We start from the raw sequence: 15461 nt of genomic DNA, 5'->3' as shown, positions 1-15461 counted from the left end.
AACATTTCTCTTCTAGCTAAAGGGAAAATGGCATTGTTGCTTTGAACACCACTTGATTGCGACATCTCCCAGAAGCCTGAATGGCCAGACAATACAGAACTTCTACCCACAAAACAAAACAAAACAAACAAAAAAAAACTTTGTCGCTAATATTCTGTGACATTTCACCCTTCCAAAATCACCTGTAGACATTTGATTCTGGAATTATATATTGCAAAATCAACATCAGTAATTAGTAGGACAAGGGTGACTAACCCAGCATCCCTGGTAATCCCTTAGGGTGATTATACACTAACTGTAGATGCAAAAGATTTGGATAGCATAGCATACTTGACAGGATACTTCAGCTCCTACAAATCTAAATTACACACAGGTCATAACTTATGTATATGTCACAGCAGTACATACATATCTACAGAACACAAGCAAATATGAATATGAACGTAACCCAAATTTCAAAGCCTATTGGCATAGGACTCTACTTATTGGTCGAAATTAAGAGGGGTTGGAGTTGGTCAGAGAGGGGCATCAGTCTCCACCAATGAGGAAAGAGTTTCATACCAATGGCCTTTGGGACTGAGGTTAAAAGAGCAAAGCAAAAGCAAAGGAATAATAGTATCAGTAGCCCTACAAAATAAAGTCTGCAGAAATAATAACATATACACAAATAAACAGCAAAACTATGCATAATTAACACAATAACATTGGTACAATACATTAGGACACTGACAAAAACAAATAAATAAAAGGTGTTCCAAAAGTCTTAATGCTATTTTAAGCCAGTAAAAGTTACTTTTGGGGCATCCCGTATGAACAAGAAAAAGATTGTTGGTCAGTCATTTCAGTAGTGTATGACTCTTTGTGACCCCATTTGGGGTGTTCTTGGCAAGGATACTGGAGTAGTTTGACATTTTATTCTCCAGCTCATTTTACAGATGAGGAAACCGGGGCAAAGAGGGTTAAATGATTTTCCCAGGGTCACAGAGATAATGTCTGAGGCTGGATTTGAATTCAGGTCTCCTGACTCCAGGCCCATCACTCTATCCACTGCACCACCTAGCTGCCCTAAATAAAAGACAAGCATACTCAAAACATGTAGCATTTCACACATGAATCAAGAAACACATGCAATTACAAGTAAGGTACATATTGCATGGGTAAACATCTGCATTGTCATCAGACTATACATGTATTGATTTCTTTAGTTTTCCCTAGATATGGTAAGTTCCCTGGAAGTGGTCATCAGTCAAATAGCCCTAAGCTCTCCTCTAAGCTGCTGACCTCTCTATTCTTATACCTGAGTTGGTTTATGGTATGGAAAGATCATAACTTGTAGAGCTGATGCTGGCTAACAATGTTGCTATACTTTGTGAGGTATATATGTACCTTAAAAGAATGTCTATAGCTAAAGCACTAAGAAGAGCTGTTGCCTTTCTAGTCCATCCTTTCTCACTATGTACACTGGTTATTGACATACAGTACACAGAGTTGTCTTCACTTGAAACATCTGTCTCTAAATCATTGTCTGGCTCAGGCTGCACAAATGGCAGCTGCTCTCTGGCTCAGAGTTTGCTGTGACTCCAAGTTATGTGTAAACGCTGCTGTGTAAATATCCATCAGTCTCTATGTACTTATCAGAGAGTCCCTCAAGCTCATTTATAGATAGTAAGTGCTTAAAGGCGATTGGCTTTGCAGGGTCCCTTTCAGCCTTTGGGGCTATTTTGTAAACACTCGAGTTGCCCAGAATTTCCACAAGTAGGTATAAAGTAGCTTTCCAATAATCTGTTAACTCGTGGGCCTCAATTCCAAGATTTTTTAGGAAAACTGTCCCTTTGTTGAAATTCATAGGAATTCACTCAAGCTCTTCTTAGTTGTAGCAAGGTGGTAAACTCCTTTTAACTTTTCTCTCTTCCATAAGATATACTAGCCATGAATATCTGCAGCGTGTCCATCTTCACAGAGTCTGAAACATAAGACAATAGAAAATGTGGCCTTCCTCCCAAAACATCAACATTTTTAAGACAGTAATTTCAGAATACTTCAAAGTGAGCAAATTTTTTACAACAAATAATTGTTCTTGGTCCTTCTAATGGTAAAGCAAGTACTGTCATTTCTAGTAGTATTGTACCCATTTACTAGAAAAGCCACATATTAGCTCCAATGAAGTCATTGTTCTGGTTTCAGCATCTCTGATATTGTTAAGATTGTGGGTCTCTTTGAGGGGATTAAGATGTAGTTCTAAAACTCTGATACCATCTAAAGCTAACATCTCACTATGTAGTGTGCTCTTAAAGTATCTTCCTTTCTGACCCTATCTCCTTTTTCCAGAACTGGTTCTGTAACCCTCAGCTTTTCTGCCACTAGCAGTACATTTTCTTAGCATCATAAGGTTTTAAGGTCATAAGATCATAGATTTAGAAGCAGAAGGTGTATTAGAGCTACCTAATTCAAACACCCCTCCCCCTATTTTGACAAAGTAAGTAATTGTTTCCTACAGAGCTTAAGTAACTTGTTGAAATTTAGATAGATAGTAGCTATAGGTAGCCAAATGGGGGTTTGAATTAGGTTCACTATTTCCTTGGGTACACAATTTAGCACAATTTCTTTGGTACCATGTTACTATTTGTGCTTTTGACTTCCATATGACCATGGTCTCTAGAGGAGCAAAAGATAATTTTGCCTTTCTGATTTTCTGTTGAGGGTGGTATTTATGTGTCACACTGGCAAAACCTCTCTTCCTTTGTCTCATTACCTTTTCAGAGGAGCACTTTTGCCCATTAGTCTACCCTTTGTCATCTCCTTTTAAGGAGGGCACCCAGGCCATCCATATCTCACTCCTCTCCAGGCTGAATTCTGAAATTCTTTTATCATACTCAAGCTCTTCATTTTAAAAAAGTCCATCTGGAGAAACAAAAGGTCCAGAATACAAAGGAAAATAATGAAAAAGTGGGAATGAAAGGAGATTAGCAATATTAGATTTCAAACTATATTATAAAACAGTAATCACCAAAATTATTTGGTCCAAGTTGAAAATTTTAGAAAGTTGTTCAGGAGATCAGATTAGATACACAAGATCCAGTAGCTATCAAAAATAGTAGAACAGTGTTTGATAAACCAAAGAATTCCAATTACTTGGGTAACAACTCACTATTTGACAAAAGGTACTAGGAAAGCTAGAAAGCAGTTTGGTAGAAATAAGATTAGACTAACAGTGTACACCATAATCTTCAAATAGACACAAGACCTAGATGTAAAAGATCATATCATGAATAGAATAAATGAGCATGGAAGGAAATACCTTACACAACTATGGATAAGAGGAAGTGTTCTTGACCAAAAGATAGAATGGACAATTTTTATTACGTAAAATTGATAAGCTTCTACAAGAACAAAATCAATGCAGTTAAAATTATAATGGAAACAGTTAACTATAAAAAAGATCTTTGCAGCAAGTTTCTGTGATAAAAGTCCAATAACAACAATATATGAGGAACTAGTTTATATGCAAAGGAAGAAAATCCATCTCCCAATAAATGAGATACAACTTATAACTCTCCAAATTATTACTAATAAAAATGAAAATTAAAACAACTCAGTTTGTATCTCACACCCACTAGAATGCCAAAGATGACAAAAAAGGATTATGACAGTTCTTGGAGTAGTTGGGGAAAAACTGGCACACTGATGTATTTTTGATGGAGTTGTAATGTGGTCCAACCATTTCTAACCCCAACTTGAAATTATAGGAAAAAAGTCAGTGTAGTGTATCCAATGACTTAGTGATGCTATATTTATATTGCAAAGAGATTGAAGAAAGAGGAAAACAATCCATCTGTACAAAAATATTTGTAACAGCTCTTTTCTTATTGTAGCAAATTATTCGACACAAAATGGGTACTCATCAGTTGAGGAATACCCGGACAAAGCATAGTATATGAATATAACTGACTATTATTGTGCTGTAAGAAATGACAAATGGGATCAATTCAGAGAAACCCAGGAAGTTTTGAACGAACTAATGCAGAATGAATGAGCATGAATGAAGAAAAATAATTTATACAATGAGGACAACATAGTAAGGGAAAATAAGTGTGAAAGAAACTGTGAGCAATGATCATCACAATGACCAATATTTGGCAGGGAAGTAATAGACTAGAGATGAAGAATAAGACATAGATTTTCAGGCTTGTCAATTGTGTGGATTTATCTCATGTGATTATGTTTATTTGTTACAATGAAGGGATTTTTCTGGGTGGAGACTGGAAGAGCTGGTTATTGATACTAATGCCAAAAAAGGAAGAAAAGGAGAAACAAGTGCCTAGGCCACAGAGGAATTAAGTTCTGTTCCCAGAGTTATTTGTGTTTGTCAGAAGCGGGACTGGAATACAAGTTTTACAAACTCTAAAGTAGCTTTCAATTCTCTATAATAGTCTGCCTTTCAATCAACAAAGTTTGTTTTTACCAATCATCCAAACATCCAACCATCCAACCAATCCCACCAACCACTCCACCTTCCTCCATGACCCTTTATCCTCAACATCTGCACTCAAAGCATATGGGACCAACTAAGAGATAGGATTTGTGAAAGCTTCTCATGACCTCCAGCTCTTTTCCATGCCATAAAAGTTGGACCTTTTTAGTCACGGAGATTGAGGCTGATATATTTCAGATGTAAATGTGTGTGTTGGGTGGAGGTGGTGGTAGAGGTTGACCAATGAGCCCAATCATTATAGAGCATGTGCAGCAAGTTCTGATGATGAACTACCCATGCTCTCAGAAGTAGGCACAAGTATTATTTCTAGCCCACTTACCACATGAAGAAGAGGAGCTTTTCAGGTGTTCACTAAGGCAGAAGTGGAAATGCTTGAAAAAAGCATTAACCAGCCACTGCACACCACAGCCCAGTGTCACTGAGGCCAGCTGTGGCTAGGGTGCTGGGAACACAAACTGAGAGGGACTGAGCCTCTGTTTTATTCTTCTGAACTACTGAGTACAATCAGTTGTTATCCTGAAGCACTTTAATTTCAGAAATCTGAGCTGTGGAAAATGGATGATGTTCTGAATGGTGAACCATATCTTCTCTTTCCACCAAAGCTGTTCAAAAGCATGACAGCACAAGGAGAAATTGTCCAATCATTAAAAGTAGAAAAAGCACCAAAGGATGAAATTGGTTTTGCTGGAAAGCAATTATTGTCCCCAAAAATAAATTACAAAGAAGTGACAGGACCTGATTATAATGCCAATTCCTTTCCCACAAACTCCAAACCTGAGGGTAGTGGGGAGCCTGGGACCACTGAAGGTGACGAGAATTTTGTAGATGATCATTGGACTGTGTATATCAGCCATGCCAAAGGCATGGCTATGAGAAGCTCATAGTTCAGTTCAGAAGCAGCTAGACTGATAAAGCACTGATAGATTGTATTGAGAGGGTCATAGGACAAAAACCACATCATCTCCTAAATAGGGGCATCTTTTTTCTCTCACAGGGACTTCAGCAACATTTTTGACGCATATGAAAATAAGAAGCCATTCCACCTTTATACAATCTGAAGTCCCTCTTCTGAAGCAATGCATGTAAGTCATCTTACTCCATTTATTTTTACAAAGTGGATGACTGATGATGAAAAATACCTCTGGAAAGAGCTAACACTTGAGCAAACATATGGCTACACAGTATAAAATGCAAATGATATCATAGCCTGCAGTTCTGACACAAATAAAACTTTCATCTTTCTTGACTTGCAATACATGGGATCAAGTCCAAGTTTCTACAAGAATGTAGAAAAATTCCAAAAGCATATCATATTTGGTCAAGTAAATGACATCTTTGGCTTCACTGACAGGGATTGCATTGGAAAAATTAGTTTTCCTGCTATCCAAGCTGCCCCATCCTTCAGCAACTCATTTCCACAGATTTTTCAGACAGGACATATTCAGTCTTTTATTCTATGTGCCATAGACCTGGATGCTTATTTTAGAATGACAAGAGATGTGGCCCCAAAGAGTGGCTATCCCAAACCAGCCTTGCTTCATTCAACCTTCTTCCCAGCTCTACAGAAAGCCTACACTATGGCTAAGGTGCCAGTAGCCCCAACTCTTCCATTTTTCTCACTGACACAGCCAAGCAGATAAAGAACAGGATCAACAAACATGCATTTTCTGGAGATTAAAACATCACAGAGGAACACAGACAACTCAGAGGCAACTTTGATATTGATGTGTCTTTCATGTACCTCCCCTTCTTTCTAGAGGATGATGACAAACTCAAGCAGATAAGACTGGATTATACAAGTGGAACTACGCTCACTGGAGAGCTAAAGAAGATGCTTATTAGAGTCTTGCTGCCCTGCATTGATAATCACCAGGCCTGGCACAAAGAGGTTAAAATGGAAATAGTGAAATTGTTTATGATTCCAAGGGAGCTGTCATATGACTTTCAATAACACATGATATATACATCTGGGTTTAGATACACAAAAATTCATCAATGTCCACCTGATTAGATTGCTATCACCCACAGTCACCTATCAAATCTTAATTATCACACAGTCAACTGAGAGTTGGAAGCAATCTCTCATAAATTCTGTCTACTGCATTCCTGACAAATGGCGATTTTTATCTTACCTTATTGTCTATATATCATTTGTTACCACTGTTTCTTCTTGTGAATTAGCATGTAACAATTAAATGTAGACAAAAAGAACATAGAAAAGTCCATATCATGTAATATCATGTAGGAAAAATAAAGAATTTCAGAAGTTCATTTTCTACTGCAAAATATATGAAAGAATCTGGGTCCAGTGTTTGAAGAAAGTTGATCATCTGTTACCTGGTAATCCAAGCACTTAAATTCTCAGCAAGTTCAGAAAAGTATGGTTTATTAGGCAGACCCTGATATTTTATATCTATAATACATCTATCTGTGCTTATTTTTGATATAGATACTAAAAATGTCCATTTCCAATATTCTTCAGTGTTCTAAATCTATTCTTTTATATCCAATTTTGGGCAAAAATGTAAATTTATGTATAGCTAGAATCAAACTGCCATTCCTGTTGAGCTAAAAAGCTTCTTAAGAAATTGATATTGGCTTTTAGTGAGTTTAACTCTGGTGAATGCTGCTTGAGTAGAGAAGCTGCCTTTCCCTAGTACTAATGGAAAGCCTCATGATAAATTGGCTAGAAAATATTATTTCAGCTGACTCGAGAGCAAATCTTGACACAGTTCTGGTATTGTGGATGATGCTTCAATATAGCTTAACCAGTTCTTGTAAAATTAAGAAGTCCTTTATGAATAAAAATTTCCTTTTTATTTCCTAAGCTGTTTTCTGACCCCTGCTCATAGCACTTGTTCCAGAAATCATGCTTTCTTGATGATAATTTTACAGTATTTCTAAACCAAAGAATAATTTATGACCAAAAATGATTTGGTCATTTTGCTTTTGATGCACATAATGATCCCTCTTTTCTCTATGATTACAGAGGAGGGAAGAGATGCTGAAAGCCTCTAGGTGGGGAGAAAGGCTTCAGGCCATAATGTCTCCATGCAGGCCTATCTTTGTCCAATAATATGAGACTATATCCCCTTCAGCTCACTGCCTTGTCATGATGGAGGGACTTGCATAGCACGATGAATTATGAGCTATGTTGTAGTGCAGGGTTACCCAAGATAGACAGGTCAAAGAACAAAGAAGTGATCCACTGGAAAAGCAAATGGTAGACTACTCCAGTATGTTTGCCAAGAAAGCCCCATGGATGGTATTAAAATGATAACAGATATGACACCGAAACATGAGCCCCTCAGGTCAGAAGGTGTCCCACATGTTACTAGGGAAGAGCAGAAGAAAACTACAAGCAGTTCCAGAAAGAGTGAGGCAGCTAGGTTAAAGCCAAAAGGAAGCTCAGGGACAGATGTATCTGATGACTAAAGAAAAGTCTGATGGTGTAAAGATCAATACTGTATGGGAACCTGGAATGCAAGGTCTATGAACTTAAGTATGGATGTGGTCAAACAAGAGACAGAAAGACTAAACATTGACATCTTAGATGGCAACTTAAATGGATGGAAATGGGTGGATTTAATTCAGGTGATCATTACATATATTACTGTGGGCAAGAATGCATTAGAAGAAATGCAGTAGTCATGATAGCCAATAAAAGGATGAGGATAGCAGTACTGGCATATAATCTCAAAAATGACAATGACATCTGTTTGAATCTAAGTCAAATCATTCAAAATCACAATAATACAAGTTTATGCTCCAAACACAGATGTTGAAGAGGCCAAAGTAGGTCAGGTCTATGAAGACCTACAACATTTTCTAGAAATAACACCCCACTCTCCAAAAAAAGATGTCACATTCCTCATGGTGGGTTGGAATGCTAAAGTAGGAAGAGGTAATTGGAAAGACAGACAAGTTTGGTCTTAGAGTAAGAAATGAAGCAGGGTAGAGACTAATGGAGTTTTGTCAAGGTAACTTGCTGGTCACAGAAAACATTCTTTTTTTAACAACCCAAAAGGTCACTCTACACATGGATATCATCAGATGGTCAATATGAAAATCAGATTTATTATATATTTTGCAACCAAAGGTAAAGAAGTTCTATACAGACAGTTAAAACAAGACCTGGAGCTGACTATGGCTCAGATCATGAACTTCTTATTACAAAATTCAGACTTAATTGAAGAGAAAGTATGGAAAAATCAAGACTATAAAAGTATAATTTAAATAACTTCCTTTATGAATACAAAGTGGAGGTAATGAATAAATTTAAGGGATTAGATCTGGTAGGCAGAGTGCCTGAAGAACTATGGATAGATATTCATAAAATTATATAAGAGGCAGCAACAAAAAGCATTCCGAGGGAAAAGAACAGCAAGGGAGCAAAATGGTTATTTGATGAGGCTTTACAAATAGCTGAGGAAGAAAAGTAAAATGAAAGATATACCCAAATTATTGAAGCATTCCAAAGAAGAGTAAGGAGAGATAAGATTTCCCTAAATAAGCAATGCAAAGAAATAGAAGAAAACAATAGATTGGGAAAGACAAGAGATCCTTTTGAGACAATTCAAGATCTCAAAGGCAAGTTTAATGCAAAAACTGGTATGATAAAAGACAAAAATTGTAGGGCCATAACAGAAATAGAAGAGATTAAGAAGAGGTGACAGGAATGTGCAGAAGAACTATACAAGAAAGATTTTAACATCATCAATAACCATGATGGTGTAGTTACTGATCTAGAGACATACATCCTGGAAAATGAAATCAAGTGGGCCCCAGGAAGCATTGCTAACAATAAGGCTAGTGGAAATAATGGAATTCCAACTGAGCTATTCAAAATCCTAAAAGAGGATTCAGTTAAAGTGCTTCATTCAATATGCGAGCAAATTTGGAATACTCAATAGTGACCACTGGATTGGAAAACTTCAGTTTACATTCCAATCCAAAGGAAGGGCAATACCAAAGAATGTTAAAATTACCCAACAATTGTGCTCATTTCAAACACCAGCAAGGTTATGCTTAAGATTCTGCAAGCTAAGCTTCAGCAACATGTGAGCTGAGAATTATCAGAGGTGTAGGTTGGTTTTCAAAGAGGCAGAGGAACTAGAGACCAAATTGCCAATATTTGCTGGATTATGGAAAAAGCACGGCAGTTCCAGGAAGAAAGAAAAAAAATCTATTTCTGCTTCATTGATTACACTAAAACCTTTAACTGTGTGTATCACAACAAAATGTAGCAAGTCTTCAATGAAATAGGAGTACCAGATCATCTTACTTGTCTCTTGAGGAACCTGTATAGGGGCCAAGAAGCAATATTTAGAACCAAACATGGAACAACTGATTGGTTTAATATTGGTAAAGGAGTACAAGGCTGTATATTGTTACCTTATTTATTTAACTTGTATGTAGAAATATCCTGCGAAATGCCAGGCTGGATAAATCAAAAACTAGAATTAAGGTTGCCAAGAGAAATATCAACAATTTTGGATATACAGGTGATAACACTCTAATGGTAAAGAGTGAGGAAGAATTAAGAAACCTATTGATGAGGGTGAAAGAGGGGAGTGTAAAAGCTACCTTGAAGCTTAACATTAAAAAAAAAAGCCTAAGGTCATGGAAACTGATCCAATCACTTCCTAGCAAATAGAGGGAGAAGAAATGGAAGAAGTGTCAGATTTTATATTATTAAACTCAAAGATCACTGAAGGTGGCAATTATAGCTATGAAATTAAAAGATACTTCATTCTTGGAGGGAAAGCCATTGTAAATCTGGATAGTATACTAAAAACAGAGACATCATCTTGTTGACAAGGATCTATATGGTTAAAGTTGTGTTTTTTTCCAGTAGCGACGTATGACTGTGAGAGTTGGACTATATGGAAAACTGAAGGTACAGAAATGACTCTTTTAAATTTTAGTGCTGGAGAAGACTTTTGAGAGTCCATCAGACAGCAAGGAGATCAAATCAGTCAATACATAAAGAAATTAATTCAGGCTATTCTTTGGAAGGACAAATACTGAAGTTAAAGCTTAAATACTTTGGCTATAAAACAAAAAAGATAGGACTCATCAGAAAAGGCCCTGACATTGGGAAAGATTGAAGAAAAAAGGAAAAGAGGACAGCAGAGAATGAGTTGAATAGATAGTGTCATGAAAGCAACAAACTTGAGCTTGGACAGACTTCAGCAGATCATGGAAAATAGAAGGGCCCAGTGTGCTACTGTCCATGAGGTCACAAAGAATCAGGCATGGCTGAACAAATGAACAATGCAACCATGTTCATTGCCTCTGAATTTTTCTTTCCTACTTTTGGGTGAAAGAGTATTGGATGAGATTGTGACCTTGTTGGGTTTAAAAGGTTGAAAGAGCAAGCTAACAGAGGGTTTAAGTCCACAGAGGTGGGGAATCTGCAGCTTTGAGGCCAAGCTTTCTAGGTCCTTAAGTCTGGCCTTTTGACTGAGTCCAAGTTTTACAGAACAAATCTTTTTATTAAGGGAATTTGTTCTGTAAAGTCTGGATTCAGTCAAAGGACTGCACTTTAGAACCTAGAGGGCCTCATGTGGCCTAGAGATCACAGATTCCTCACCCCTGGCTCTAGGAACTGTAATTATTGCCAGATTTTGTGGACAACCAAGCCCAGTAAGGAGTCAAGTCCTTAGTGACCTGTTTGATCTAGCAAATGGATTAAATAAAAATGGATTAACTAGTGACTCATCCATTTGTCATACTGTGTTTGGAAGTGAAGTTGGTGGGGGCAGATGCTTTGTAGAAACTTCTTTAATTTTGAGCCCTTTCTTTCCAGAGACTGAGGTAGTTTAGATATATCCCTAGGTGATGAGGAGAATGGTTTTTATTTCTCTTCTTAATATCTCTTCTCAGTAAACATCCATTTGTAAATGCTAACTAATGCTGATTGGTTAAATGATACTGGGAATTAATGACTACAGCATATTTATATAAGGTAACTAACTTGTGATTGATTTGGGGAGAGAAGATACTGGATGGAATTCAGGCTAATAACATAAGAGAAAAATACCTCAACCCTTCAGATATGCCTCTAGAATTCCCAGAAGGAGATTTAACCTTGCTCTAAGAGACTTGACTTGTTTAATATAAGTGGGAGTTGGGACAAGGATACCTAGAGCTTATAAATGTTCTTAAATGAACTGATACAGGGTGAAATAAGTGGACCAGAAGAAAAAAGATATACTATAACACCAATATTATTAAAATGAACAGTTTTGAGGACTTTTATGAACTGATGAAAAATTAAATGAGCAGAATGAGAAAAATTTATACAACAACAACAAAACTATAAAGACAAATAACTTTGAAAGCTGTAAGAACTATGAGCAGTATAATAACTATCCATGTGTCTAGAGGATTGATGATGAAATATATTATCCATCTCCTTACAGTGAGATAATGGATTTAGGGTGTTTTTCTACAAAGTCAATGTGGGCATTTATTTTACTTGACAATGAATATTTGTTAAAAGGAATTTGTTTTTCTTTTGTCTTTCTTCAGTGGAGTGTGGGTTAACAGAGGGCTATCAATAAGTACATGAAAAAATTCTCTGAATCACTAATAATTAGATAAATTTAAATTAAAACAACTCTGAGTTTCTATCTCATCTCTATCAGATTCACAAAGATGGCAAAAGAGGAGAAAAATGATGAACAAGCACACTAATGCATTGTTGATGGAGATATGAATTGGCTGAGTCCATCTAGAAAGCAACATGGAATTATGCTCCCAAAGTTACTAAACTTTGCATACCATTTGACCTAGGTATACCTCTGCTAGGCCTATTCTTCAAAGAGAGGAAAAACATACAAATTGTACAAAAAAAATTTATAGCAGCTCTTTTCATTGTTGCCCAAAGATGGAAACTAGGCAGTGGCATATGAAAGTAATGAAATATTATTTCATAATAAATTACAAAATCAGCAGTTTTGGGGAAACTGGGAAGCCCTCTATCATATGATACAGAGTGAATTTATCAAAACTAAGAGAACAATTTACACATTGACAATGACAGTGAAGAGAAAAACAATTTTTAAATACATTAGAACTCTGATTAGTGCAATCATAAACTGTTAAAGTCCAAAAGACTGAATCTGAATCATGCCATCCACCTCCTCCCAGAGAGGCAATAGACCTAAAGTCTGGAATGAGGTATGCATTTCCACGTGGCCAATGTAGAAATTTGTTTTTCTGGTCTTTTCATTTGTTGAGGGGTGTGTGTGTGTGTGTGTGTGTGTGTGTGTTCAATTGAGGAAGCATTAGAAGGGAGAGTTAATAAGTATTTGGTAAAAAAAAATGTATTTTTAAAAAACTTTTTTTTATCACTGACCTCTTCTCCCACCTCCTAACATTAGCTGAGACCCAGTTTTCTCTACTGAACATCACATTTCTCATTATTTCTCTCATGTACTCGAATTAAGAATCATAAGGAGGAATTGGTATACCATTCGCTGCCAACCACAATTTCTGGACACAAGCTCTGCCCCATAACTCAACAAGTTCTTCTTTGAAAGTCACATCATCTAATTACATTACTCTAAGTGATGCAGGGGCCTAGGGTCAGAAAGACCTGAATTCAAATCCAACATCTATAACTTCAGATATTTACTATCTGGGTGACCCTAGGCAAGTCACTTAACCTGTTTGCCTGTTTCCTCATCTGTAAAATGGGAATAATAGTACCCCCATCTCTGGGTTGCTGTAAGGATCAAATGAGATAATAATTATAAAGCATTTTTCACAGTGTCTGGCACATAGCAAGACCCTATATAAATGTTAGCTCTTGTTATTGTTATTCCTTGTGTCTGTCATGCTCACCCACCTTTAGTACATGGTTTACAGTCTTTCTCTCCACTTCAACCTTGAAATTTTATACTTCGAATTTTCAATATGCATGGTGGTGGCCCTCCTGATACCCTGGCTCTCAGTCATTCAACTTCTTTAACTCTCATTATCATTATCTCCATTGTATCTTAGCCACCCATAAGAGTGGTTGCATCCTGTTTCTTATCATTACTCAAAACTACTCCCTCCCTGTTATCCTAGCATTATTATGGTTTCATTGCCTCCTCTTCACATACTTGACCCTATAGTCAGTCATTTCACTAATACATCATCATGTACCCTCACATCCTTTCACTATAGCATGTTATAATGGAAAGAGCTCTAGATTTGGGGTCTTAGTCAATTGTCAATCAATGGATGTTTATTAAGCTCTTACAATATGCCAAACACTGTTCTAAATACCTGGGATACAAAAACAAGAGTGAAACAGTTCCTGTCTCAAAGCAGCTTACATTCCAATGGGGCCAGTGACATAACTAAACAATATAATGATATAGACATCATATATACAAAATAAATATGAGATGCCAGAAGGAGGTACACTAGCATCTAGAAGGAGTAAGAAAAGCTTTGTGGAAAAGTCATGATTGAGCTGAATCTTGAAGGAAGCCAAGGATTCTAAAATTTGGAAGTGAGGAGGGAGGAAGTATATTGGGAATGGCCAATACTAAGGTATGGGGACAGAACATGGATCATCATATGGGCAGGACCAGGATATGTAAGAAGTTTTGAAAGTTAGGAAGAAGCCAGGTTATGAAGAAATGTAAATGCCAGGGTAGCCACTGGAGTTTCTTGAGTAGAGGTAGGGAGGGTGTGACAACTAGACATGTACTTTAGGAAAATCACTTGCTCAGGACAGATTAGAATGGGGAAAGGCTTGAGATAGGGAGATATTTCCTGAATGTTCCCCTAGCCGAATAGGAGGCTGTTGTAATAATCTCAGGGAAAGGTGATAATGGCCTGAATTAGGATGGTAGCTGTGTGAGTGGACAGGAAGGGATTATATGGGAGAAATGTTGTAGAGAGAGAAACAAAATTTGGCAACTTGTTGGATATGTGGGGTGAGAATGAGGAGTCAGGGATGAACTGAGGTTGTGAACTGAGGTAGCTGGAAAGACAGTGGTGGCCTTAACTATAATAGGTAAGTTGGGAAGAGTGGTTCACTTGAGGAGGGGGAGGAAGATAATGAGTTCTGTTTTGGGCATATTGAGTTTGAGTTGCCTATAGGTAAAATGTCCAACAGGCAGGATCTTAGGAGAAAGAATAGATCTGGGAATCATCTGTGCAGAAGTGGTGTACCTATGGTAGCAGATGAGATCATCAAGTATGAGAATGTTGAAAGAAAAGAGAAAAATGTCCAGGACAAAGGACCTGGTTTTGACTGTCATTTATTATCTGTGTGACCTCTGGAAAGTCACTACCCCTCTCTGAGCTTCAGTTGCAGTGAGCAGAACCTGTGAGAGAACAGGCGATGTAATAATAACAACATTGTGAACAGAAACAGCTTTGAAAGATTTAAGGACTCAGATCAATGCAAAGATCAACCATGATTCCAGAGGACTGAGGATGAAGCAAGCTATCCACTTCTTGACAGGATGAATTAGGATGAAACACATAGTTTTTGAACACGACAAATGCAAGAATTTGTTTTGCTTGACTTTATACCTTTTTTTTTCCTAGTGGGAGTAAGAGGTGGAGAAAATAAATGCAGTCTCCTGTGGCAATCTGATCCTTTTATGAAAAATTAGAGTATCTTTACCTTCAGAGACTTATCTAATCAGAGTGCCTGACATTCAGGTTGGAAAACAACTAGGTAGCTAAATTTCTTACTTCTCAAACCCCATCTTCCATCTCTGGTATGCTGTTATTGAGTAAAAGAAACCAAAAGTCAAAAAGAAGTTAGGAGGAATGATGAGATTACATTTACTCTCTCTCTCTCTCTGTGAGTGTGTGTGTGTGTGTGGGTGTATGTCAAACAACAGGAACAACATTGCCGTATGCCATTGATCACACTGAAAGTGAAACTTCTAAAGCCCATCTCTAGTTTGCTTCCTTCTGAAATTTAGAACAGCACTTAATTGGCTCTGGC

At 37.2% G+C, this 15461-nt stretch overlaps 1 pseudogene; it reads left to right on the top strand.

The window, feature by feature from the left end:
- Positions 1–5046: 5046 nt before the first annotated feature.
- On the top strand, positions 5047–6443 carry LOC114051895 (annotated as a pseudogene).
- The last annotated feature ends 9018 nt before the right edge of the window (positions 6444–15461 follow it).

The sequence above is a fragment of the Vombatus ursinus genome, unplaced genomic scaffold, assembly GCF_900497805.2.
Source record: "Vombatus ursinus unplaced genomic scaffold, bare-nosed wombat genome assembly UNPS02014807.1, whole genome shotgun sequence".
Lineage (NCBI taxonomy): Eukaryota > Metazoa > Chordata > Mammalia > Diprotodontia > Vombatidae > Vombatus > Vombatus ursinus.
This window is presented reverse-complemented; position numbering and strand designations above follow the sequence as displayed.